The sequence below is a fragment of the Equus caballus genome, chromosome 18, assembly GCF_041296265.1.
Source record: "Equus caballus isolate H_3958 breed thoroughbred chromosome 18, TB-T2T, whole genome shotgun sequence".
Lineage (NCBI taxonomy): Eukaryota > Metazoa > Chordata > Mammalia > Perissodactyla > Equidae > Equus > Equus caballus.
Window position 1 is genome coordinate 43,866,673 of NC_091701.1, and position 24,731 is coordinate 43,891,403.

The window sequence follows — 24,731 nt, forward strand, 5'->3', positions numbered from 1 at the left end:
GGGCAGTAATCCATGGGAAAGCCTTTGCTCTCCAAGTTGCTTCCCAGCCTGTGGGAAAGCTCCACACTGAGGAGGCTAAGAAATTGCAGGGGCAGGGCCGGCCCAGTGGCACAGCAGTTAAGTTCGCACATTCCGCTTCTCAGCAGCCTGGGGTTCACCAGTTCAGATCCGGGGTGTAGACATGGCACTACTTGGCAAAAAGCCATGCTGTGATAGGTGTCCCACATATAAAGTAGAGGAAGAGGGGCATGGATGCTAGCTCAGGGCCAGTCTTCCTCAGCAAAAAGAGGAGGATTGGCAGTAGTTAGCTCAGGGCTAATTTTCCTCAAAAAAAAAAAAAGAAATTGCAGGGGCATATTCACCAAGCCAAGCAGCCCATGAGGACAGACAGCAAGTGCACCTGGGATCACACACATGACAGAAAGTGCCCCTTCCCTTGGCTGGAAGAGCAGCTTGGTTGGTCAGCCAGAGCAAGGGACCTCTGCCAGAGTGCCTGCTCACATTCTTTGTAAAGCAGCAGTGGTGAGTGAGCAGATGGACTCTGTAAGCATAGCTTCCAAGGGAGACAGGCACAGCAGCCATGGATTGCAGTACAGAATACACAGAATACACAGCTCTTGCCCACCCCACAAATGGCAGGGGTGGAATCTATGACCAAACACTATCACTATGCTAAAGCACAAATCCACTCCATCAAATAGTAAGAAGTATAATAATACTCCAGACCAGAAGGAAAAAGAAAAAGACAAACACCCAGAAATCAATCCTGAAGGCACAGAAATCCACAATCTAAATGACAGAGAATTCAAAATAGCTATCATAGAAAAACTCAATGAGTCATAAGAGAACTCAGAAAGACAGTTCAATGAAATAAGGAATAAAATTAATGATCAGATGGAATTCTTTGCAAAGGAAACTGAAATTATGAAGAAAAACCAATCAGAAATGTAGGAGATGGAAAACACAATGAATGAGATAAAGGAAAATCTGGAGTCCTTAAATAACAGAGCTGATCTGGAGGGCAGAATTAGCAATTTAGAAAACAGAAATATAGAAATGGTTCAGATGAAGGAGGAGAGAGAATTAAGACTAAAAAGAAACGAAGGAATTTTCTGAGAAATATCTGACTCAATTAGGAAATGCAACATAAGGATTATAGGTATTCCAGAGGCAGAAGAGAGGGAGAAAGGAACAGAGAGCTTGTTCAAAGAAATAATAGTTGAGAATTTCCAAGACCTGGGGAAAGAGCTGGAACTACAAGCAAAAGAAGCTAATGTGACTCCGAACTACAGCAACGTAAAAAGACTTTCTCCAAGACATATATAATAAAACCGGCAAAAGTCAATGAAAAAGAAGAATATTAAGGGCAGTGAGGAAGAAGAACATAACCTACACAGCAATCCCTACCAAGCATTCAGCAGATTTCTCAGCAGAAAGCTTAAATGCTAGGAGAGAGTGGAATGATATATTCAAAATTCTGAAAGACAAAAATTTTCAGCCAAGAATACTCTATCAAGTAAAAATATCCTTCAAATATGACGAAGAAATAAAAACTTCCCCTGAGAAACAAAAGCTGAGGGAATTCATCATCACAAGACTCTCCCTACAAGAAATGATCAAGAAGGCCCTCATACCTGAAAACAAAAAAGGGTTTACAAAGCCTTGAGCAAGGAGATAAAAAGGCAGACAAAATCAGAAAATTTCAGCTCTTTATCAGAACAGGTTAACAAACACTTAATTATAATATTAAAGATAAAAGGAAGGAAAACATCAAAAATAACTATAATCACTTCATTTTAACCACAAACTCACAACACAAAATGGAATAAGTTGTGACAACAATAAATTGAACAGGGAAGAGGAAAGGGAAGGAAACTGCTTAGACTAAGGAAATAAGAGGCTATCAGAAAATGGACTATCTCATCTACAAAATCTTTTATACAAACCTCATGGTAACTACTAAACAAAAAATAACAGAGACACAAACGATACATAAAGAGAAAACTGAGAACACCATCATAGAGAACTACCAAACTGAATTGGCAGACTGAAATATGTGGGACGAAAAACAAAGGAAATACAGAACAATCAGAAAACAAGTGATAAAATGGCAGCATTAAGCCTCATATTACAATAATCACTCTGAATGTAAATGGATTGAATTCTCCAATCAAAAGACAAAGAGTGGCTAAATGGATTAAAAAACAAGAGTCAACAATATGTTGCCTCCTGAAAACACATCCCAGCTCTAAAGGCAAATACAGGATCAGAGTGAAGGGATGGAAGACAACACTCCAAGCTAAGGCAAACAAGGGAAAGCACATGTTGCCATACTTATATCAGATAAAGTAGACTTCAAGATAAAAACGGGAATGCGAGACTAAGAGGACAGTATATAATGATAAAAGGTCGACTCGCCCAAGAGGACATAATGCCTATAAATATATACGGACGTAACACAGGAGCACCAAAGTACATAAAGCAACTAATAACAGACCTAAGAGGAGACATTAACAGCAACACGATAACAGTAGGGGACCTTAACACCCCACTTACATCAATGGATAGATCATCCAGACAGAAAGTCAACAAGGAAATAGTTAAATTAAATGCAAAACTAAGCCAGATACACTTAATAGATAAATATAGAACACTCCATCCAAAACAGCAGAATACACATTCTTCTCAAGTGCACATGGAACATTCTCAAAGATAGAACATATGTTGGGAAACAAGGCCAGCCTCCATAAATTTAAGAATATTGAAATCATATCAAGGACCTTCTCTGACCATAATGCTATGAAACTAGAAATCAGCTACTAGAAAAAAGCTGGGAAAGTGACAAATATTTGGAGAATAAACAAAATGCTACTGAACAACCAATGGATCATTGAAGAAATTAAAGGAGAAATAAAAAAATATCTGGAGACAAATGAAAATGAAAATACACAACACCAACTCAGAGGGGATGCAGTAAAAGTGGTCTTAACAGGGAAATTCATGGCACTACAGGCCCACCTTAACAAACAAGAAAAATCTGAACGAAGCAATCTTAAACTACACCTAACAGAAAAAAGAACAAAGATCTAAGTCAGCAGAAGGAGGGAAATAATAAAAATTAGAGCAGAAATAAATGAAATTGAAACAAATAAAAATGGTAGAAAAGATCAATGAAACTAAGAGCTGGCTCTTTGAGAAAATAAATGAAATTGACAAACCCTTAGCCAGACTCACTAACAAAACGTAAGAGAAGGCTCAAATAAATAAACTTAAAAATGAAAGAAGAGAACAACAGACACTACGGAAATACAAAGGATTACAAGAGAATACTATGAAAAACTCTATGCCAACAAATTGCACAATCTAGAAAAATGGATAAATTCTTAGATTCGTACAATCTCCCAAAACTGAACCAAGCAGAAATAGAGAATCTGAATAGACCAATCACAAGCAAAGAGATTGAAAGAGTAATCAAAAACCTCCCCCAAAATAAAAGTGCAGGACCAGATGGCTTCTCTGGAGAATTCTACCAAACATTCAAAGAAGATTTAATACCTATCCTTTTCAAACTATTCCAAAAAATTGAAGAAGATAGAACACTTTCTAATATATTTCACAAGGCCAACATCAGCCTGATCTCAAAGCCAGACAAGGACAATGCAAAGAAGGAAAATTACAGGCCAATATTGCTAATTAACATAGGTGTAAAAATCCTCAACAAAATATTGGCAAACCAAATACAGCAATACATTAAAAGGATCATACAACATTATTAAGTGGGATTTATACCAGGGACTCAGGGATGCTTCAACATGTGCAAATCAATCAATGGGATAGACCACATTGACAAAATGAGGAATAAAAACCACATGATCATCTCAACAGATGCAGAGAAATCATTTGACAAGATCCAACATCCATGTATGATTTAAAAAACTCTGTAAAATGGGTATAGAAAGAAAGTACCTCAACATAATAAAGGCCATATATGACAAACACACAGCCAACATCATACTCAATGGGGAAAACTGAAAGCCATCCCTCTGAAAACAGGGACAAGACAAGGGTGCCCACTCTCACCACTCTTATTCAACATAAAGTACTGGAGGTTTTGGCCATAGCAATTAGGCAAGAAAAACAAATAAAAGGTGCCAAATTGGCAATGAAGAAGTGAAAATCTTGCTATTTGCAGATGACATGACTTTATATATATAAAACCCTGAAGAATCCATCTGAAAGTTGTTAGAAATAATCAACAACTATAGCAAAGTCTCAAGGTACAAAATCAACTTACAAAAATCAGCTGGCTTTCTATACTCTAATAATGAACTAACAGAAGGAGAACTCAGGAATACAATCTCATTTACAATTGGAACAAGAAGAATAAAATATATAGGAATAAATTTAATCAAGGAGGTGAAAGACCTATAGAATGAAAACTATAAGATACTATCAAAAGAAATTGATGATGACATAAGGAAATGGAAAGATATTCTGTGCTCATGGATTGGAAGAATAACCAGAGTTAAAATGTCCATACTACCTAAAGCAATCTACAGATTCAATGCAATCCCAATCAGAATGCCAATGACCTTCTTCATGGATATAGAACAAAGAATCTTAAAATGCATATGGGGCAACAAAAGACCCCAAATGGGTAAAACTATCCTGAGAAAAAAGAACAAAGCTGGAAGCATCACAATCCTGGACTTCAAAATATACTACAAAGCCGTAGGAATCAAAACAGCATGGTACTGGCACAAAAACAGACACACAGACCAAGGTAACAGAATTGAGAGCCCAGAAATAAAACAACACATCTATGGACAGCTAATCTTTGACAAAGGAGCTAAGAACGTACAGTGGAGAAAGGAAAGCCTCTTGAGTAAATGGTGTTGGGAAAACTGGACAGCCACAAGCAAAAGAATGAAGGTAGACCATTATCTTTCTCCATACAAAAATTAACTCAAAATTATTAAAGACTTGAATGTAAGATGTGAAACCATGGAACTCCTAGAAGAAAATATAGGCAGTACACTCTTCAACATAGGTCTTAGAAGGATCTTTTCGAATACCATGTCCACTCGGGCAAGGGAAAGAAAAGAAAAAAACAACAAATGGGATTTTGTCAGACTAAAGAGCTTCTGCAAGGCAAAGGAAACCAAGAATAAAACAAAAAGACAATCCACCAACTGGGAGAATATATGTACAAATCACATATCAAACAAAGGGTTAATTTCCAAAATATATGAAGAACTCACACAATTCAACAACAACAACAACAACAAAACAACCCAATCAAAAAATGGGCAGAGGATAGGAACAGACATTTTTCCAAAGCAGATGGCCAATAGGCACATGAAAATATGTTCAACAACACTAATCATCAGTGAAATGCAAATCAACACTACACTGAGATATCACCTCACACCTGTTACAATGGCTATAATCACCAAGACAAAAGATAACAAATATTGGAGAGGATGTGGAGAAAAGGGAAACCTCATACACTGCCTGTGGGAAAGTAAACTGGTGAAGCCATTATGGAAAACAGTATAAAAAATTCAAAATAGAAATACCATATGATCCAGCTACCTTACTAGTGGGTATTTATCCAAAGAACTTGAAATCAACAATGCAAAGAGATTTACACCCCCCATATTCATTGCAGCATTACTCACAATAGCCAAGACATGGAAGCAACCCAAGTGCCCATCAACTGATGAATGGATAAAGAAAGATGTGGTGTATATATATATATATATATACAATGGAATACTGCTCAGTCACAAAAAAAGACAAAATCCTCCCATTTGTAACAAAATGGATGGGTGGTAAGGGTATTATGTTAAGCGAAACAAGTGAGACAGAAAAAACAAACACTGTATGATTTCACTCATATGTGGAAGATAAACAAACGTGGACAAAGAAAACACTAGGGGTTACCAGAGTGGAAAGGAGTTGGGGGGTGGGGTAAAGGGGTAAAGGGGCATGTATATATGGTGACGGACAAATAATAGTGAACAACTGAAATTTCACACGTTATAAACTATTGTGACCTCAGTAAAAAAACCAAAATATATACATTTTGATTTGTGGCTAAGTGATTTTAATTAACCATCCTCTGTTAGTCCCCTAAATGGTATCTTCTGAATCATATGCCTGGTATTCTTAATGTGATCAAAAGCAGTGAATCATTTGTCTTTAAAACCTAATTACACCAGAAATGTTAAGTGTCTGATATGCATACAAATAAGCTCAGCTACAATATTTTATTTCATTGCATTTATTTCATTGCAGCATCTGCTCAACAAGGATTTCCCTTTTAAATATATATTTTATTGAATGCATAAATATGATCTTTTTGAACCGCACACTTAAAATATCTCTAGATATGCATGCTAATAAAACTTCCTTAGAGAGATCAGCACAGACCATTATTCTTTCAATTATGAACAATACATTATTTACATGTAGAATAGCAGCTAATTATAATTAATATATCATTCTAGTTGCTTGGCAGGGATTTCTAAGTTTATGAATGCCTTCTAAAAGTTTCTCTGTGTAAGAATCAGATTGACATATTACAGCAAAACTGTTTGTTTTTGCTATTCTATAAAAACTGACAATTATCTTTTGGCCATATAATACTTATCTAATCTATGTGGACATTTATCTTCCTCTACATTTATACCTATAATTCTATCAATATCTATATCAGAGATGTGATTAGACCCACTCAAGCAAGCTTATGAAGGGAGATTTAGTGTAGGCAGAGGACAGATATCGGTGATATCTGTGGAGAGCATCTATTGCTTGCTCTGCTCAGCATCCTTTCTCTCTCTTCCTCTTGAAATGCCCCCATTCCCCATTCTGACTTCAGCTTTGTAGTTCCATAGTCCCCGTATCCTTATAGTCTGAACACATGACCACACCTAGGATAATTGGTGACTTTCTCAAGTTGTTTGAAATCAGAACCTGGGGAAGAGAAACTGTCTGTCTCAAGCAACAGCACTGTGAGAAGTGAGAGCCCAAAGCCAAAATATCTGTTTCAACAACAGCAAAAACAACAGTTGATATTTGTTGGGTTCAGACATTCTGCTAAGCACTTTAAACGTTTTACAACAATGCTATCATTAGTCACAACATTTTACAGGTGAGGAAATTATAGATTAGAATTGTTACCCAAGTCTTAGTGCAAATGAGTGATTGGCCCTTGAAGTCAGGAAGTCTGATTTTAATGTGGCAACTTTTTAAAAAAATATTTATTTTATTGAAAAATGCGTTCATTTATTTATGATGATGTGTATTCCCATGGCACCAATGCTAAAGCTATGAGAATGTACAGGGAGAAAACCTCCTTCTAGCTATCTGGTTTCTCTCCCCAATACAGCCCTATCATGAGTTTAATGTCCATCCTTCCTAAGATATTTTGTATGTATTTCAGCAAATATATAATTCTCTCCCTCTTTTTTTTATTTTTTGATGTCATATTGACTTTTAACATTGTGTAACTTTCATGTGTACATTATTATATTTCAGTTTCTGCATAGATTTTGTCATGTTCATCACGAATAGTTTAGTTTTTATGCATCACCATAAACATGTGCCCCTTCACGCCTTGCTGCCTGCCTCCACCCCTTTTTTCCTCTGGTAATCACTGATATTTTCTCCTTATCTACGTGTTTACCTTCCACATATGAGTAAAATCACATGGTATTTGTCTTTCTCTGTCTGACTTATTTTGCTTAGCATAATGCCCTCAATGTCCATTCATGCTGTCACAAATGGCAAGATCTCATCTTTTTTATAGCTGAGTAGTATTCCATTGTGTATATATACACCACATCTTCTTTATCCATTCATCCATTGGTCGGCACTTGAGTTGCTTCCACATTTTTGCTGTTGTGAATGAGGCTGTGAGGAACATGAGGGTGCATAAGTCTTTTTGAATTGTTGACTTCATATTCTTTGGGTAAATACCCAGAAGTGGAATAGCTGGATCATACAGTATTTCTATTTTCAGTTTTTTGAGAAATCTCCATACTGTTTTCCACAGTGGCTGCACCAGTTTGCATTCCCACCAGTGGTGTATGAGGGTTCCCTTGTCTCCACGTTCTCTCCAACATTTGTTATTTCTTGTCTTGTTAATTATAGCCAAGCTGACGGGTGTGATGCGATATCTCACTATAGTTTTGATTTGCATTTCCTCAATAATTAGTGATGTTGAACATCTTTTCATGTGCCTGTTGGCCATCTGTATATCTTCTTTGGAAAAATGTCTGTTCACATCCTGTGTCCCTTTTCCAATCGAGTTGTTCATATTTTTGTTGTTGAGTTATATGAGTTCTTTATATATTTTGGAAATTAATCCCTTGTCAGATATATGATTTGTAAATACTTTCTCCCAGCTTGTGGGTGGTATTTTCATTTTGTTGGTGGTTTTCTTTGCTTTGCAGAAACTTTAGAAGAAAATATAGGTGGTGCACTCTTCAACATGGGTCTTGGCAATATCTTTTTGAATACCATGTCTACTCAGGCAAGGGAAACAAAAGAAAAAATAGACAAATAGGACTACATCAGATTAATCTGGCAAATTTTTTTTTTTTTTTTTGCTGAGGAAGACTCACCCTGAGCTAACATCTGTGCCTCTTCCTCCACTTTTGATGTGGGCAGCCGCCACAGAATGAGTAGCAAGTGGTGTAGGTCCATGCCAGGGATCTGAACCCACGAACTCCAGGCTGCTGAAGTGGAGCACACCAAACTTAACCACTATGCCACAGGGTAGGCGCCCTAATCTGGCAACTTTTTTTTCTTTTGAGGAAAATTAGCCCTGAGCTAACTGCTGCCAATCCTCCTCTTTTTGCTGAGGAAGACTGGCCCTGAGCTAACATCCATGCCCATCTTCCTCTGCTCTATATGTGGGACGCCTACCACAGCATGGCTTGCCAAGCAGTGCCATGTCAGCACTCGGGATCCAAACTGGCAAACTCCAGGCTGCTGAAGCAGAATGTGCACACTTAACTGCTGCGCCACCAGGCCAGCCCAAACCTGGCAACTTTTAACAGTACATTCCCCTCTACCAGTTGGAGAAAACCTGTGTGAGAATGTAATGCACATCACACAGGAATTAGACAAGTGTGTCAGGTGGTATTTGAGTCTGTGGTTTCAGTTGCTTCTGAGATATGGCTGTATCAGTGCTACAGCTTCTGTCCTTCCAACAGTTGGAATGTTTAAACATTCCTTTAATTTCAACAGCATCTCTCGTTCTCCTAAGTCTCAACTCTCTCCATAAGCTAGTTTAGGTTGGGTGCTGATACTCCAAGGAAAGGAAGCACAGTAAAGGTGAGTCCCTCAGTGTTGTAGAGGATTTGGGAAGTCGTTATCCATTGTTGATCTCTCTAGGTCCCAAGGGCGGCTAGACTCCCTTTCTTTCTGCATCCCTCTGTCTTCTTTAGATCTTAAACTGCATTTTATCCAGAATAAGTTGTCAATATATTCTATGTATTTAAGAAACTATTATGTAAGCAGTGTTTTTAACTTGACTGAGAGGAAAGAAAGATATACAGCCATTAAAATAACAGATTCCTTATGACACCTTGAAACCATTTTATTATATGATGAATAGAAAAGAGACGATAAGATCCTTCACTGCTACTACGGATTTTTCTTCTTTCCATTTTTTTACCCACTCTTTTAAGAGTAGTTCAGGAACCATGTCCCAAGATCTCCTCCAATTGATACATTTCTTTAAGCTTGTATAACTTTGTCTGAATTATACAAATACAAATTGACTTTCATAAGAGAATGAATGTACGCTCCTTTAAGACAGTGACCATAGTTCGCTAAGCACCATTCCGAGTACTCAATAAACACTAAAAGTATTATTTCCAAGTCACTTTTTAAATTACCAACTGGTCAGCATTTTAAAGAAAAAGTCTTTGATCTATATTCATTCTTATATCAATTACCACTATGCCATTTTGTTTCCCATTTACGATAGGCCAAGTAGATATTGTTTGTTCATTGCAAATAGCATCCATACACTGTTGATTTTTATTACCTAAAACTGCAAATTACTCACTGAAAGCTACACAGTATGCTTCTTTCTATTTCTGCCGGTAAATTGGTGGGAAATAGGGTGGTCAGAGCTGGATGTCTCCAGAGGCAGTAAATGTTGGACTGAATTAGACAAAAGAAAGAAAGGAGGTATTAGGAATTGGGTTGAAGAAACAAAGGACCAGGGTACGTTGGAGGGCTGGTAATTTTTCCTGAGTTAGGTTGATTAACTTGGGGAAAATTGATCTGGAAAGAAAGCATTTGTAGCACAAGTGTTTTACATGACTTGTGCTTCTTGGTTCCTTCATCCATTAGATATTTATTCAGTACCTACTGAGTGCCAACTACTACAACAGCCTCTGCGGATAAAATTTAGCTTTTTTGTCTTTAATCAGACAGATGTGTAAACAATGTGACAAGTATGATAGTGGATCAAGGAAAGCATAATAAAGATGCCTTAGGGCTTAGCGGTGTGTGTGTGCACATGAGAGAGCGTGTGTGAAGTGTGTGTGTGGGTGTGTGAAGTTTCTCTGCCTGAAGGTAAGATTTTATACCAGTAAACAGTGTTTGTAAACTTTCTTTCTACTATTTTCTTTCCAAATATTTGCTGTTTCCTTTGTCATATTTTCCACATCAGGAATGGGTCAATATTCTCCAATAATGTATTACTATGACTATAAAATTCCCTAAGGTTTCATGTAAATCTCAAGTCAGAGAACTGTAAGTCAGAAACCGGAAAATTTACAGTTAGTGTGATGTCTTGGAAAGTTTCATTCTATAAAAGAAAAATATCAACATCTATAAGAACCAGTGATGCTTTGATTTCATGGCTCGTGTGTCCATAAAAATTCAAGGTACAAGGTAGCAATATTTTATATAAATATTAAGAAGGAAATCCTTTCCAAGGGAATATTTTTCTCCATGTAGCTTCCTTTATAATATTTTCTAATTAGACAGGACTTTGTACTTTCTTCCCCAATTATCTAAATGTTGATAAAGTTGATAAAATCTGGTATAAACCAGCAAGATTATTCTAAGGTATCATTAGAAACTACTAAAAATGCAAAATGATATATAAATGCTTTTTCAAAACAATGGACAAAATAGACTAATTGTTTCACTTGGATTATGCCCAGGCATAAATAATCTTTCCCTCTACAAATTACCACAAGTACAAGAGCTAGAACAAAATTGACAGAGGATAAACAATGTAGGCTTGGATATAGATGCCAGAAAAATCAATTTATGAATTATTTTCCAAAAATTAAAAGCACTTACCAGATGTAAACACAAATATCTCTAAGCAGATGCAGTTTCAAGTTTACATTTATTTTCCTAAATTCATGATATTTTAGCATGTTATGAAGGATCATATATAAGTCTACTCCAACAAAAATAAATTTACGTTAAATAGTAAAGAAAGCCTAGCCAACAAATTTTGGTTAGCTAACATAATTTTTAAGGCAGTTATATTTTTAAATTGTTAGACATATATAGCCATATAAACATCAAATAGAGACTTAAAAAGAAATTAAGCATATATTAAAATGTCATGATACTGACATGAATATTTACACTGACTTTACAGATTTTGTTTGATGTGTGTAGGAAAGGGATATGGAAGGAGGAACAAGAAGACAGGTGAGCAGAAAATAGAAGACCAGTCTGAGTCTGCTCCTGATGCCAACATTCAACAATAAACTTACCCTTAGGAGGGCAAGGTGGAAGAAAAGAAAGAAAGCCTGAACAGACCTGAATTCAGGGTGCAGGGAGAGGAAAATGAATAGAAGATATAAATGTCAAAACTCCTTTAATATATGATACTTGAATCCTGGTATGTGTACAAGTCCAAAAAATATGTACACACATGTCTTTTTATCTATGTAAATATTTAAATAACTATCAGCTCACTTCTGACTTTATGTTTAAGAATGAGAACTAAGATTGTCAACACTGAGCATGCACACCTTGAACCTCACCCTGTTAGAATTCTTCTTGATAATTTCAATATTTCCCATTCTGTGGAGTTTCCAATATATGGTAGGTCTTTGCTATGTGTTTGAGGATCATCTTCATAGGAGTTTGAGGCAATATAGCCTACTTTGTTGACACCACACTGTTCTCCTAACAGTAGGTGTTTCTAAAGATAAGGAAAATGTTCACTGAATATAATAGAGAGTGTGTTTAGTATGAATGAGGAGTGGTCATCTTACTGTCTTTTGTGGAGCTGGTCCAACATATAATGAAAAATGAATATATAATGAAAAATATAACAAAATGAATGAATTTCACTTATCTTCACCCTGATGCCAAAATTCTGCATTTTTTCTTTTACATTAAATGTTCTGCTTTTCATTCTCTTTTCCTCTCTTTCTCCACTATTTAAAAAAATCTTAACATGTCATTTTCTTTCCTATATTCTTTCTCTTTCTTTTTAAAGTATTTGTGTGTGTGTGTGCATATTTATGTGTGTGTGCGACACAAAAGGCCAGAAGGCTTGAAATCACCTGTGCCCCTTACTTACTGGAATAGTCCACTTCCAACGCTAGCCAATGTTGCTCACACTTTGCACATGTACCTTAACATGGAACGAAAGTTTATGTAAAAGTAAATAAAACAAAAATCTAAGTAGAAGAAAGGGCTTGTGAATTTGTGAAAGTCCTGATTATTAGCAAAAGGAAGGTCAAGAACATGGAAATGGAATCCCTTTTGTGAACTTTTCAAATCTGTCTAGTATCTCTTTGTTGTCAAAATATTTTTTCATAAGTCCAAGTTCCAAATTGATCAGAAAATCAGTGAGTTCCTCAAAAATGAAACAAAAAAGCTTGGCCAGCAGAGATCTCTTTTTAAGCTGGACTTCTATCTATATATTTTAGTTGGCTTTGTTCTTTTTCATGTCTATGATATTACAGAATTTTTATTGATTTTTAAAATATAACCTGGTTAACTGTGCATATTAATCTCATCTGAAGAAAATAGTTACCAAAAGTAGAGTTCTTTCTAAAAAGCACTAACAAAAGTTTCATGACACATAATGATACATTACAGTTGATCCTGTATCTAGTAACTCTTAAAAAGTTTAATTAAATGTTTTTCCAGGGAAAAGGCCCTTAAAATGATAACCAGTCTGTTTATATAGATCTGAGTCAAGCTGGCTGCACACTGAGTTTATTTATGATCCTTAATATCAATTAATATTTGTTGAGTTACTACTAAATACATAGGTGTACTAGATGATACTTGGCTTACACCAGACATGCCTCAAAAGTGATGGGCGAGCTTCAGGTGAACACATCAATGCCTACTTACATGTGTGTAGCCATTAACAAATTTCACATCTTTCCACTCAGGAATGAATAAGAAATACATATTGTTACAAATCCATCTGCAGGGACAGTCCCTCAAGATTATACAAAACTGTTCTCTGACCTAGGGTGGTCTCAAATTATCTTGAGGAAATCTGGAAATGATTTTCATCCTTAACCAATGTTATTCCTTCCCTGCCTTTGTTTCCAAGATCAATAGGACAGCGGAAACAATGGGAAGGTAGCAAGAGGGATATGTCAGCCAAAGAATAGTTGAAGAGGAAGGAGAGAAGTCTCATCATGGGCTTTAATTTTGGTCACTCTCACAGCTGTCTCCTTTCAGTTGTCTGCCCAACATCTGAGCAAGAAGATTAGAAAGCAATAGTTTTTAGACAATTTTACATAAATTTATTTTTGAATCGGTAACACTAAAAAATTCAAAAGGTACAGAAGGTATAAAATGAAGTCTCCCTCCCACCTAGGTTACCCAAATACCCGGCTACCTCTCTAGAAACTTTTGATGTTTCTAGTGTCTTTGCGTGCGTGTGTCCTTTCAGAGAGGTTCTAAGCAAATTGCATGCACACACACATACGCACATGCAGATGTCATTTTTATTTTTGCACAAAAGGTATAATACTCTATACATAAGTTCTTCACTTTGCTTTTCAAAAATTTAACATTTGATCTTTGAGATTATTCCTATCAGATTATAAAGAGTTTAAAAAGATCTTCTCTCTCTCTCTTTCTCTGATGGCTGCCTCTTATCGTATGGCTGTAAAAGAATTTATTTAACCCATATTATATTCACAGGCATAAACAGAATTTCTAATTTTTACCACAATGAATAAACATGCAATCCTGGCATTCCTAGTGTGTCTAATTGTACCTGCAGGTACATTTCTAGAAGTGAAATTACTCAATTCAAGGATATGTATATTTGAAATTTCAAAAGCTATACTTGAATTGTCCTTCATAAAAGTTTTACCAATTTACATTCCCGCCAGCAATGGATGAGAGTGTTTGTTCTCCACACCCTTCTCAACACCATATACAAATAGATGATTCTTTTTTTCAACTTGATAGGCAAAAAGTAGTTTTTCAGGTTCTGAATGTCTTTCTCCCATGGTCTTCACTATGATTGCAGTTTCATTGCTTTACATTTAACAATTGTCCACTTCAGAATTTATTATGATGTAAGATTTAAGATGTACACCCACTTTTTTTCCCCGATGGCTACTAAAATTGTGCCCACACCATTTGTTAATGAATCCATCCTTTTCCCAAACACTTGGAAAGGTGCTTTCATCATATATTAAAACCTCATAAATAATTGGGTCTTGTGAGTTTTGCATCTTGTCCCATTGACCTGTTTTTATAGCTTTACTTATAAAGTTTTAAAATATGTTGTAATAACTGATAAGAGAATTTCCTCTTCAACACTTTTTAAATTCAGGATTTTAGTTTTCATGTGAACAAATTTTAGCAGCGTTAGGCCCCATTAGAAAGCCTACTTCAAGGTGTTTTTGGATCTGGAGTTTATTTATAAAGGACCTTGCTATACACTTAAAAGTAAAATAGTATTCTACAACATTTCCTTGCCAAGATAAAATATCTAAGCGACATGAGGGATAAACAGATTTGTGTTAACAAAATAGCCATGATTTGTGTTAGCAAGATAGTTAGCAGATAGTGTCCACATCAAAATATGTTCCCAGTTTTAAATTATTGACTTAAAAACTAATTTTAAGTACCTAAATTATTGATTTCCAAACTAATTTGGGAGTACAAGCAATTAGTAAATTGAAGGCTGACTACCAAAGGAGATATAAAACTAAATGAAAGATATTGTTGGTAGATTAATCAAGACAAAACTTTATGGAACATTAAAATTGAGAATAAATAACTAGAATTTTAATTATTTAGGACAGGGTTTCTGAAGCTGGCTTTAATTTTGCTAAACTATGACTATATTTTCTACCATTTGGAAAAACACAACAACAACCTTTAACATCTAACACCACCCATTTACCTCTGAAGTCAAAACAGTTCTATCTTTCATCCAATTCATTAGCAACTGTGGAATCAGCAGTCCACAGATTCCATTCAGCCATGCCGCATTTGGCTCATGGGCATGAATATGGGCTAGGGATGAAAACTGAAATGAAAGACAGAGATGGAATAGACATCATTACTTCATCAAGTAGAGAATGAGAGGCCAGTAGTATGTTTTAAAGGATAATAAAGAAAAGTTAGGGAATGAAGCAATCCAATGCTCTGTAAGTGTCAATTTCTGCAGCCTTCTCATAAGCTTTGGCCAGAACCAAGTCCTCCAGCTCTTGCAAAGTGTAAATGCCAACTGAACTGTTCACTCCAGCCCCTACCCCGCCCCAGTGCAGTCAAATCACAATCACCATATCTGTCCAAAGGCAGTGTGTACCGGTGCACAAAAGGATGGGAGGGAGGGGTGAAGAGAGGGATTGGCTAGTGCTAAAGGGAGAGCTTATCCACAGAGTTCTATGGTTGCTATAGTAACAGCTTCTTTTGTTTGTACATATTCAGAGCAGCTGCTTCCTTTGGGTTTCTGGTGGCAGGGACGTCATCATGTTATGGAGATAACTGAGAGGGAAAGACGCACCACTCCGACTATGGAAAATAGTTTCCATTGTCACATTATTCTTGTTTAACTGGGTTTAACTTTTTACTAGGATTAAATGTGAGTTTTGAATGTTGGTAACAAGATCTTTTAAAAGATGAATTCCACCAAAGAAAGACCTGGATGTCCTGTAATCTGCAAGATGTCCTGTGCTAACTTGAACAACAGACCTCCACTCTGCCTTAAGGCTTGAAACTCACTGTTCTCTTTCACCTGGTGTACGTGCAAACTGTATTGCCAGCTCCCTGGGAGGTATCTGTCTCTTGTTGAGAAAATACCCCTTCTGAATGCCCACAAATCCCTGTTCACCTTTCCAAGTCCTAATTAATTCCTCTAATTAGAGCTTTTTCTGGCTGCAACCATTTACAAAGTTGAATTGCTGCTTAAAAACAAATTTAATGAATATTCATAAACTAATAATACTCGTGAAATTAACCATCCTGTTGCCCACATACCGCTATTAAAAGCAGCCTATTAAGGCCCTCTATAGACCTTAGTAAAGAAGGGCCATCTCCAAGGGAAAGGTAGAGAAAAATACTGTTTTATTTTAAGGAACAAATGCCTTTATCTATCTAGCTATCTAGCTATCTAGCTATCTATCTGTAAGTAATGAGGAAAAATAAGGTTTTATTTTAAGGAATAAACATCCTTCCAACATATGTATATACGTATACGTGTATATGTATGTGTGTGTGTGTATATATATATATACATATATATATAAATATGTATATTTGTTAGTATATGGCATAAAATAGAAACCCAAGGGGTTAAAAATATTGATGCAGAACATTAAAAATGGCATCTGCTACTTGAGTAGTCAAATTTTGTAAATACACAAACTTAAGATGCAAATAAGCAAAGCAGAAGGCACAGACGTCCTTACAAACAAATTAATGTTGAACATAGGTGTACTATTGAGTTCCTAACCCTTTGGGATTTTGGAAAAGTGCAATAGGAAAGCAAAGCGACACTTTTGTTTTTTATTAAAATTTATTCATCATTTGCCTAATGAGGGGCTTTTAAACTTTGAATTTTTAGTAAAATCCATGAAATATTTGATTGGTTTAATTTGCCAACTGCAAGTATTCACAGGTACTACATCTTAAGCCTCAGTTCATGGCAATTTGATTACATATTTGCCTGAATTCTCACCACAACACATTCATTTTATCCTGATATTGCATAAAATCTGAATGAACAAACTTTGATTAAAAATTTGATAGAATCTAGAGAACAGTAAAGGCGTTTAGATTATTTAATTAAATCTAGAATTCCTGAGAATTACTATTGGATCTCATATGTATGCATATTTATTTCACTTATATAATAATGATATTTTAGATCCAAAGATTTTGTACTAACTTCAGTTCATTATAAATTACTAAAGGTGAAATTTCGAGTCCAAAGACAAGCACAAATATTCCAATTTCTCTGATTTCCGACTGCTTGATTTCGGGCAAGTTGTCTAACCTCTTTGAATAGCAGTCTCACAAACTATAAAACAATTCTACTAACACCTTTGGGGCATGTTTCTAAGAGAATCAATTAAGATGAGACATGTAACTTCATGCAGCAACTGTAAATATCATATGATGCTGTTACAATGACACATCTTATTACGAGAAAGTAACCAGTCTTTGTTACTTTTCATCTCACGAATTGTTTTGATTTTCACTTTTATCCTCTTCTTATATTCTCACATATTCTCAATATGATGATGATATCTGAATCTCCTAATTTAGTAACATTTTCTTTTAAACTTCACACCTGAATTTCCCCAATGTTTGCAACTGAAGTCCTGTTGATATCCTAAATGCATTGGATTCAAATCTGAACAACTCATAGCATCTTCTGAACCAACTTCTCCTCCTCCTGTCATATTTCTTGTAAAGGCATTATCTTTTCTCCAATTCCTAAAGTTCAAAAATCTCAGTTACCTTTTCCTTAAATCAGAGTGATTAAGTTTTACACCTTCACAACTTGGGGCTGTTCTCATGGATTTGAGCTTTCATTTTCACTCCCATTAAACTCTCGTTGAAATTATGGATTTGTTCAGACTATTGTAGAGAGTCTCTAGAGCTCCAAGTTCCCCAGCATACTGCAGACCAATTCCTTTTCTCAAAGCACATATTACTGTCTCCCCTAAATAATGAATGATTTCTGGCTTCCAACTGTTCAGATGAAACTTCTTATGCTGACCCTCAGGGCATTCCATGATCAAAACCCAGCTTAAATGTTACTGTTATTTTCGTTGATCTTGTAAAATGAAACTTCTCATGATCCTCTAACATTATGCACGCATTTACAACTTTGCTTTTTGCAAGTCTATGCTTACTCTGTTTCACTTGCCGTGGGTAGCCTTTCTCTATCCCAACTTGTAGAGGTCAAATGTCACTTCTTTATGAATTTTTCCTCAATTCCCTCCCTCATATTGAGGTAGACCTTGGTCTTTCCTCTGGTTTTGTGTCATTCTTATTTTTGTATATTTTTGATTGCCTCTGTGAGATTTTTAGATATATTATTTATTCATTTTAGTGTTCGCTATAGCAACTACTATAATAAACTTTAATATGGAAGGTACTTTAAATGAATAAAATTTCTACAAATTTAAACAGTTTATACATGACTATGGATAATTTCTAATCTATCAATAAAGTATGTCCCAGAGTGAAACTTGGAGTTTTTCTAAACTTTTTTCTGATTCCATACTTTGCATCTTCATAATATCTCCATTTGAATAGTTCATGAATAACTTTAAAACTACTTGTATAATGCTATGTAGTTTATAAATAAGATTATTGCCTGGATATACCTAACAAGTTGTCTTTGCTCTCAAAAAGAAATGTACAGGAAAAGACATCCCTTTTCTCCTTGAAGACAGCTGATGCCTGAGACTGAGGTATCTATCTGGGGATCCTGGAAGGGGCCAGCTTAAGAGGACATTCCCTGCAGGCTGAGGTAGAAAAGTATAAAGACGAGAAGAACCAGGTCCATGATAACAGAGCAGAGCTGTTGAATTACCAACCTTGGATCTGTCCTACCTCCAAATATCTTGTTACATAAGATAATGAATCTCTTGTTGTATAGCCTCTTGTAATCAGGTTTTCTGTTACTCTTGGCCAAAAATATCATAAAGAATGGCACAGGAATTCAGAGAAATGAATTGATGATAGACCATGAGATCCCAGGGAGAAAGAGAGAGATATGAAGAGAGTAGGGTCACAGTAGAAATTTAATTTTTTTTTTAAGATTAGTCCTGAGCTAACAGCTGTTGCCAATCTTCCTCTTTTTGTTTATCCCAAAGCCCCAGCACATAGTTGTATATCCTAGTTGAAGATCATTCTAGTTCTTCTATGTGGGGTGCCACCACAGCATGGCCTGAGGAGCAGTGTGTAGGTCTGTACCTAGGATCTGAATCGGCAAACCCTGGGCCACCAAAGTGGAGCACACAAACATAACCACTCAGCCTTAGGGCTGGCCCCCTAAAAATTTAAAATTTTTATGAGATAGGTAATATTTCTAAGTTATAGCAATTAATTCCCCTGTACTCTAAAATATATCCCTGTTTTATTTGAGTTAGTACATAGATTTCAGGTTCTTACATCCAAACAATCTCTAAAAGAGAAGATGTATTATCACACTCAATCATCATGACAATATCTCTGTACGTAAAAGATTAATTTTTCTTCCATTTTAGAGATGGCAAAACTGAGGGTTGCAAAGGTCATAACTGGTAACTAGAGGAAGTGTGAACTTGAATGCAGATTTTCTGACTAACAAGGCTATGCCTTTTCATCATGCTATGTCCTTCATGTGGCATACACTTTACTGCCTCATTATAGTCCTTTATTTCCAACTTCTCCAGTAATATCAATTATATCACCTCTTTTGCTTCACAAAAACGATTTTTTTTTTGCTGAGGAAGATTTTCCCTGAGCTAACATCTGTGCCAATCTTCCTCTATTTTTGTATGTGGGTCACTGCCACAGCGTGGCCACCAGTGAGTGGTGTAGGCCCAGGCCTGGGAACTGACCCCAGGCCACCAAAGCAGAGCATGCTGAACTTAACCATTAGGCCATGGGGCTGGCCTCATGGATCCTTTTTAACCTTTGTCTTTTTTTGGGGTCCTAATTCATTCAATATAGTATAATTTCTCCTCTTGGAGTATATATTAAATCTGTCTTCCTTTTTCCCCACTTTCCACTGGCCTCAAGTGTTTTTAAAGTCAAGTGAGCACCAGAGCAGCCAGTTCAGACACAGCTGGAAACACATCAATCTATTTTAAACTTAAGATCCTCAAAGCGCTATTTCAATCACATAGGATCAATAGTAGAGGCCAATTAGAACTATAATTAAACTAAATACGACCTTAACTTTTGCATCTCTAGCATTCTGCCTCCCTTTTCTTTCTCCTACCTCAACCAATTCAGTACATCAAATATTCATTTAGTGTGTACCAAAGTGAAAGACGCCACCCTTGTCTTTGCAGAGCTTATACAGAGGAGGAAAGAGACATACAACTCAGAAGAAAAGAGAAGAGCACCAGTTTCTACTCTTTCCATTGACAGGAACCACTGATCCCTACACATGGCTAACCTCATCACTCTCCCTGAAGCTTTACAACTATCTTTATCCAAATAACCAACTGTTATCGAGTTTCACCTCAATTAGATCAGTTCACCTCAATCATTACAGTGATCTTTTATATACATTTATATAAAACTGTACTTGGCTAATTTTCCTATCATATAGGAATTCTTGCTAGAGCAAAACAGGCTATATTCCTTAAATTAAATGATAATTTGTAACAGTCAAATCATAGAGACAGTCTGTCCTCCAATATCAAAGGAAGAGAGTCCTTGAAAAGAGATAAATGACAGGTCTTGCTAAAAATAAAAATTTATCTAAAATCAATATTATCTACTTCCTAAACTAGGAATTTCCGAAATTATAACACCCACAAACTTATGAAATTAATCTCTAAATCGAGGAATCAAATGAACAACAATAAAAAGACAAAAATTTGTAGACATGTCTCCTTGGAATTTCATTAATTTATTCAACATACATTCATTAATATAAGCATTGTGGAAATAAATAAACATGATTACTAGGCTTCCAGGAATTTATAAACTTGCAGAAAAAATAATTCCTTTAATATCAAGGTAAGATTTCTAAATAAACTCTTTGTAGACCCTTTAGTTACTATTTTCTCTGAGTTTCATTTTTAGTAACTAACTAGGGCAAATTTAATCTGATTGGCAGTTTCCAAAGGTCAAAATACCAAATAAGAAAGAAGTTTACAGACTAAATATGGTTTGGTCAATATCAAACTAAAAGCTTTCTGAATATTGCAGTCACAAAGTATCTTCCTAAATAATTCCAATATGTCTTTATAAGGAACAATAATGTTTTTAGGAATTTGTATCTTGCCAACTTGAACTGAAGATGCTGGCAAACGACAATGACAAAAGAGAGAATAAGAATTGTGTTATGACTCACAAGTAAAATGAAAAAAACACAAAACAAAGCTGAAAAAGAGTACAAATCAACTTTTCCATGCCTATGAAATAACCATTCATATTGTAGCTGGGTTCAAGCTTTAGTTTATCAGAGTCAGTGTCATCACAAAACACTAATTACGATAGACCAATTCTGAGGAGTATCAGTATTTCAAAAATGTTTACAACCTTAATATCATCCATTCTGGTTTTTGTGTGTGTGAGAAAGATTGGCCCAGAGCTAACATCCATTACCAATCCTCCTGTTTTTGCTTGAGGAAGGTAGTCTCTGAGCTAATATCTGCATCAATCTTCCTCTATTTTGTATGTGGGACGCTGCCAGAGCATGACTTGACAAATGGTGTGCAGGTCTATGACCGAGATCCAAACCTGTGAACCCCAGGCCACTGAAGCAGAGTGCAGAAACCCAGCCACTATGCCACTGGGCCAGCCCCTGTTCTGTTTTTAGTAGCAACAAAATGATATGATAAGCAGCAGATTGTCTTTTTTCAAGAAATACAAATACAAAAAATAAGGAATGTATGAAGATTTTACAGCCTGTAATGCCTATCACCATATTATTTGCTAGAAACACAGTCTTCTGCTTTAGGCCATCTCTACATCAAGGGGTAGTACCATTTTTTAAAATGTACTAGTTTAGTAAAAAAAAATCTGTTTTAGTTTGTTTTTCTTTAATTAATAGTGAGTCTAACTTCAATTTGAACTATGCTGTACTTTTCATTTCATTGTCTTGGTATTTTACATAATATTTTGAGTCTTTGAGATTAGGTTGCCATTGTGACATGTTCTTTGTTGCACAAAAGGCCTTCCTCTCATGGTCTATCGTGCTTTCCTTTCTACTGATATATTCTCCTTCGAAGAGGCATTGAAAATACGTGGATCTGGGCTATAGAATAGAAATTGAGTAAAAATAGTTCCTACAACAACAGTAACTATCATACTGAATAGTCAAATAGATATGGATGAAATGGATATTAAAAGGAAAAAGATGGATAAGAAAAAAGAGAAAAAGGAGAGAATGTAGAAATGTATAACCAGGGAGAGGATAGAAAAGGGAGAAAAGAAAACAGATTTTTAGGAACAAAATATTTACACTTTTTAGCCATCCATCTGCATTGCCTATCAGGAAACCCTGACCTTCTTGATGTCTCTTAATTTGCTGCTATACAATTCTATTCTCTTATTTATTTATTTTTTTGAGGAAGATTAGCCCTGAGCTAACATCTGCCAGTCCTCCTCTTTTTTGCTGAGGAAGGCTGGCCCTGAGCTAACATCCATGCCCATCTTCCTCTACTTTATATGTGGGACGCCTACCACAGCATGGCGTGCCAAGTGGTGCCATGTCTGCATCCGGGATCCAAACCGGTGAACCCTGTGCCACGCAGAAGCAGACCGTGCGCCCTTAACTGCTGTGACACCATGCCGGCTCCATTATTTTTTTAACTACTATTGAAAAGTACTAAAATATCAGTATAAGCTAATATAGGCTTAGTTTATAGTGTTTGAAATGAAGCTCAGAATTAGAGCCGATTTAGATTACTGGTCAAGAGTGTGGAGGCTAGAGTCAAAGTGCCCAGGTAGACGTGGCTCAGCGCTTTACTAGCTCTGTAACCTTGGACAAGTTATTTAACCTTCCTGTGCCTGATTTTCCCACAGGACTTTTGTGAGGATTACAGAGGGAATACGCGGAATGTGCATCAAGAAATGCTTGGCTAATGATGAACACTTGACACATACTGACTGTCAATTATTAGTAAAGCTGAGACTCTTACTAAAATAAGCTATGAATCTAGTGGTATCATTCCCATATTCAGTAGAATTTATTGAGCACAGATTACATTCCAGATTCTGAGTGAAGTGCTAGGAAAATAACTGATATCTTCCTAATGAGTCTGTTCATTTAGCCTCTGGAGGGGAGGCTTAACATAGATACCACATGAGCATAATCCCAAGTGCTCAGCTTCATATCTAGGGATGACAAGCCATTGGCTAATACAAGTAATCTGGGCCAAACCAGCTCCTCTCTGGGAAGTGAAATTAAAATAGTGAAAGGCTGAGTCAATTATCCTTGAGTGATGACCTGAAAGGATGTACTGATTTGAAGACTGCATTTTAAACCAAATACAAGTGAAAAATGCTGGTTGGGGGCAGAGGGAAAGAAAGAGACAGAAGAAAGAGAGGCAGATGACAGAAAAAGAAAAGGCGAGAGAGAAGAAAGAGAATGAGAGAAAAGAGAAGGCGAGGGAGGGGTTGCAGAGGGTGGATTGGGAGAGAGAAGAGAGAGGAGAAGACAGAACCTTGAGACCATGGAGTCTCTAAAAGAGAGAGAGGGTAGCTCAGTCTTGGACTGAGTGATTCCTGATTTCCTTTTCCAGGGTGTATGGCTGTGCTTCACTTCATAATCTTGGATGGCAATGGGATTTACTCTCACATCTCTGTAATATCTGCTACTGTTCTACTCTCATTTTTACTTGAGATATCAAGATGTGGTTTTGTTTCTCATTCTTCAAAGAACTTTAACTAAAGCAATGCATAGCAGGCAAACATGAAATAACTTCCTGCCTTGGGTAGAGTATGGACATGGAACCAGCTATTCTAAAAGAAGTTTTCCATATAAACCTTCCAACAGCTATTATTTTCTCCCTCTGTCTCCTTGTTCTCAATCCTCTATTGTTGGAGCTGGTACTTGGAGCCCAGTGTCCACTCACCATCAGAGACTCCATACATATAGGCTGAGTGACTTATCATATAAAGGGGTCCTGGAATCTTTAAGATCATTCTGCTCTTCACTAAACAAGTATCACCAATATAGTACTCTTCTAGTGGCATTAAAAGTGAGAGGGTAAATACTGAAGTTGAGGAGACTAATACATGTTAAGCATGTCTTACATAAGCTAAGCATTATGCCAAGTACTTTACATATACTAACTATATTATCTCATTTCATTCTCCAGCAAGCTGTGAGGCTTGTATCATCCTCATTTTATAAAACGGACAGACTTAGTAAAGTAATGCAACTTACCAATGGCCTTAAGGCCGGGAGCAGAGCCAGGATTTTACCCAGAGTTAAAATACATGGCTCTGAGTAAATTCACAACAGGATGCCATAGAGAAGACAGTACCGGGTACTTTATTTGGTTCCTCATGTAAAACAAGGTAACTAGTAACATAAATTGAATTAACATTGA

At 36.2% G+C, this 24,731-nt stretch overlaps 1 protein-coding gene and 1 long non-coding RNA gene across 13 annotated transcripts in view; both read right to left on the reverse strand.

Moving 5' to 3' along the window:
* Positions 1 to 24,731, reverse strand: part of KCNH7 (potassium voltage-gated channel subfamily H member 7) — a 471,784-nt gene that overhangs the window by 390,847 nt on the left and 56,206 nt on the right. The window lies entirely within an intron of this gene.
* On the reverse strand, positions 13,955 to 15,881 carry LOC111768911 (uncharacterized). The gene is made up of 3 exons (XR_002801580.2): positions 15,777 to 15,881; positions 15,395 to 15,520; positions 13,955 to 14,137 (listed from the first exon to the last, which is right to left on the reverse strand). It is a non-coding gene; the product is annotated as an uncharacterized lncRNA (long non-coding RNA).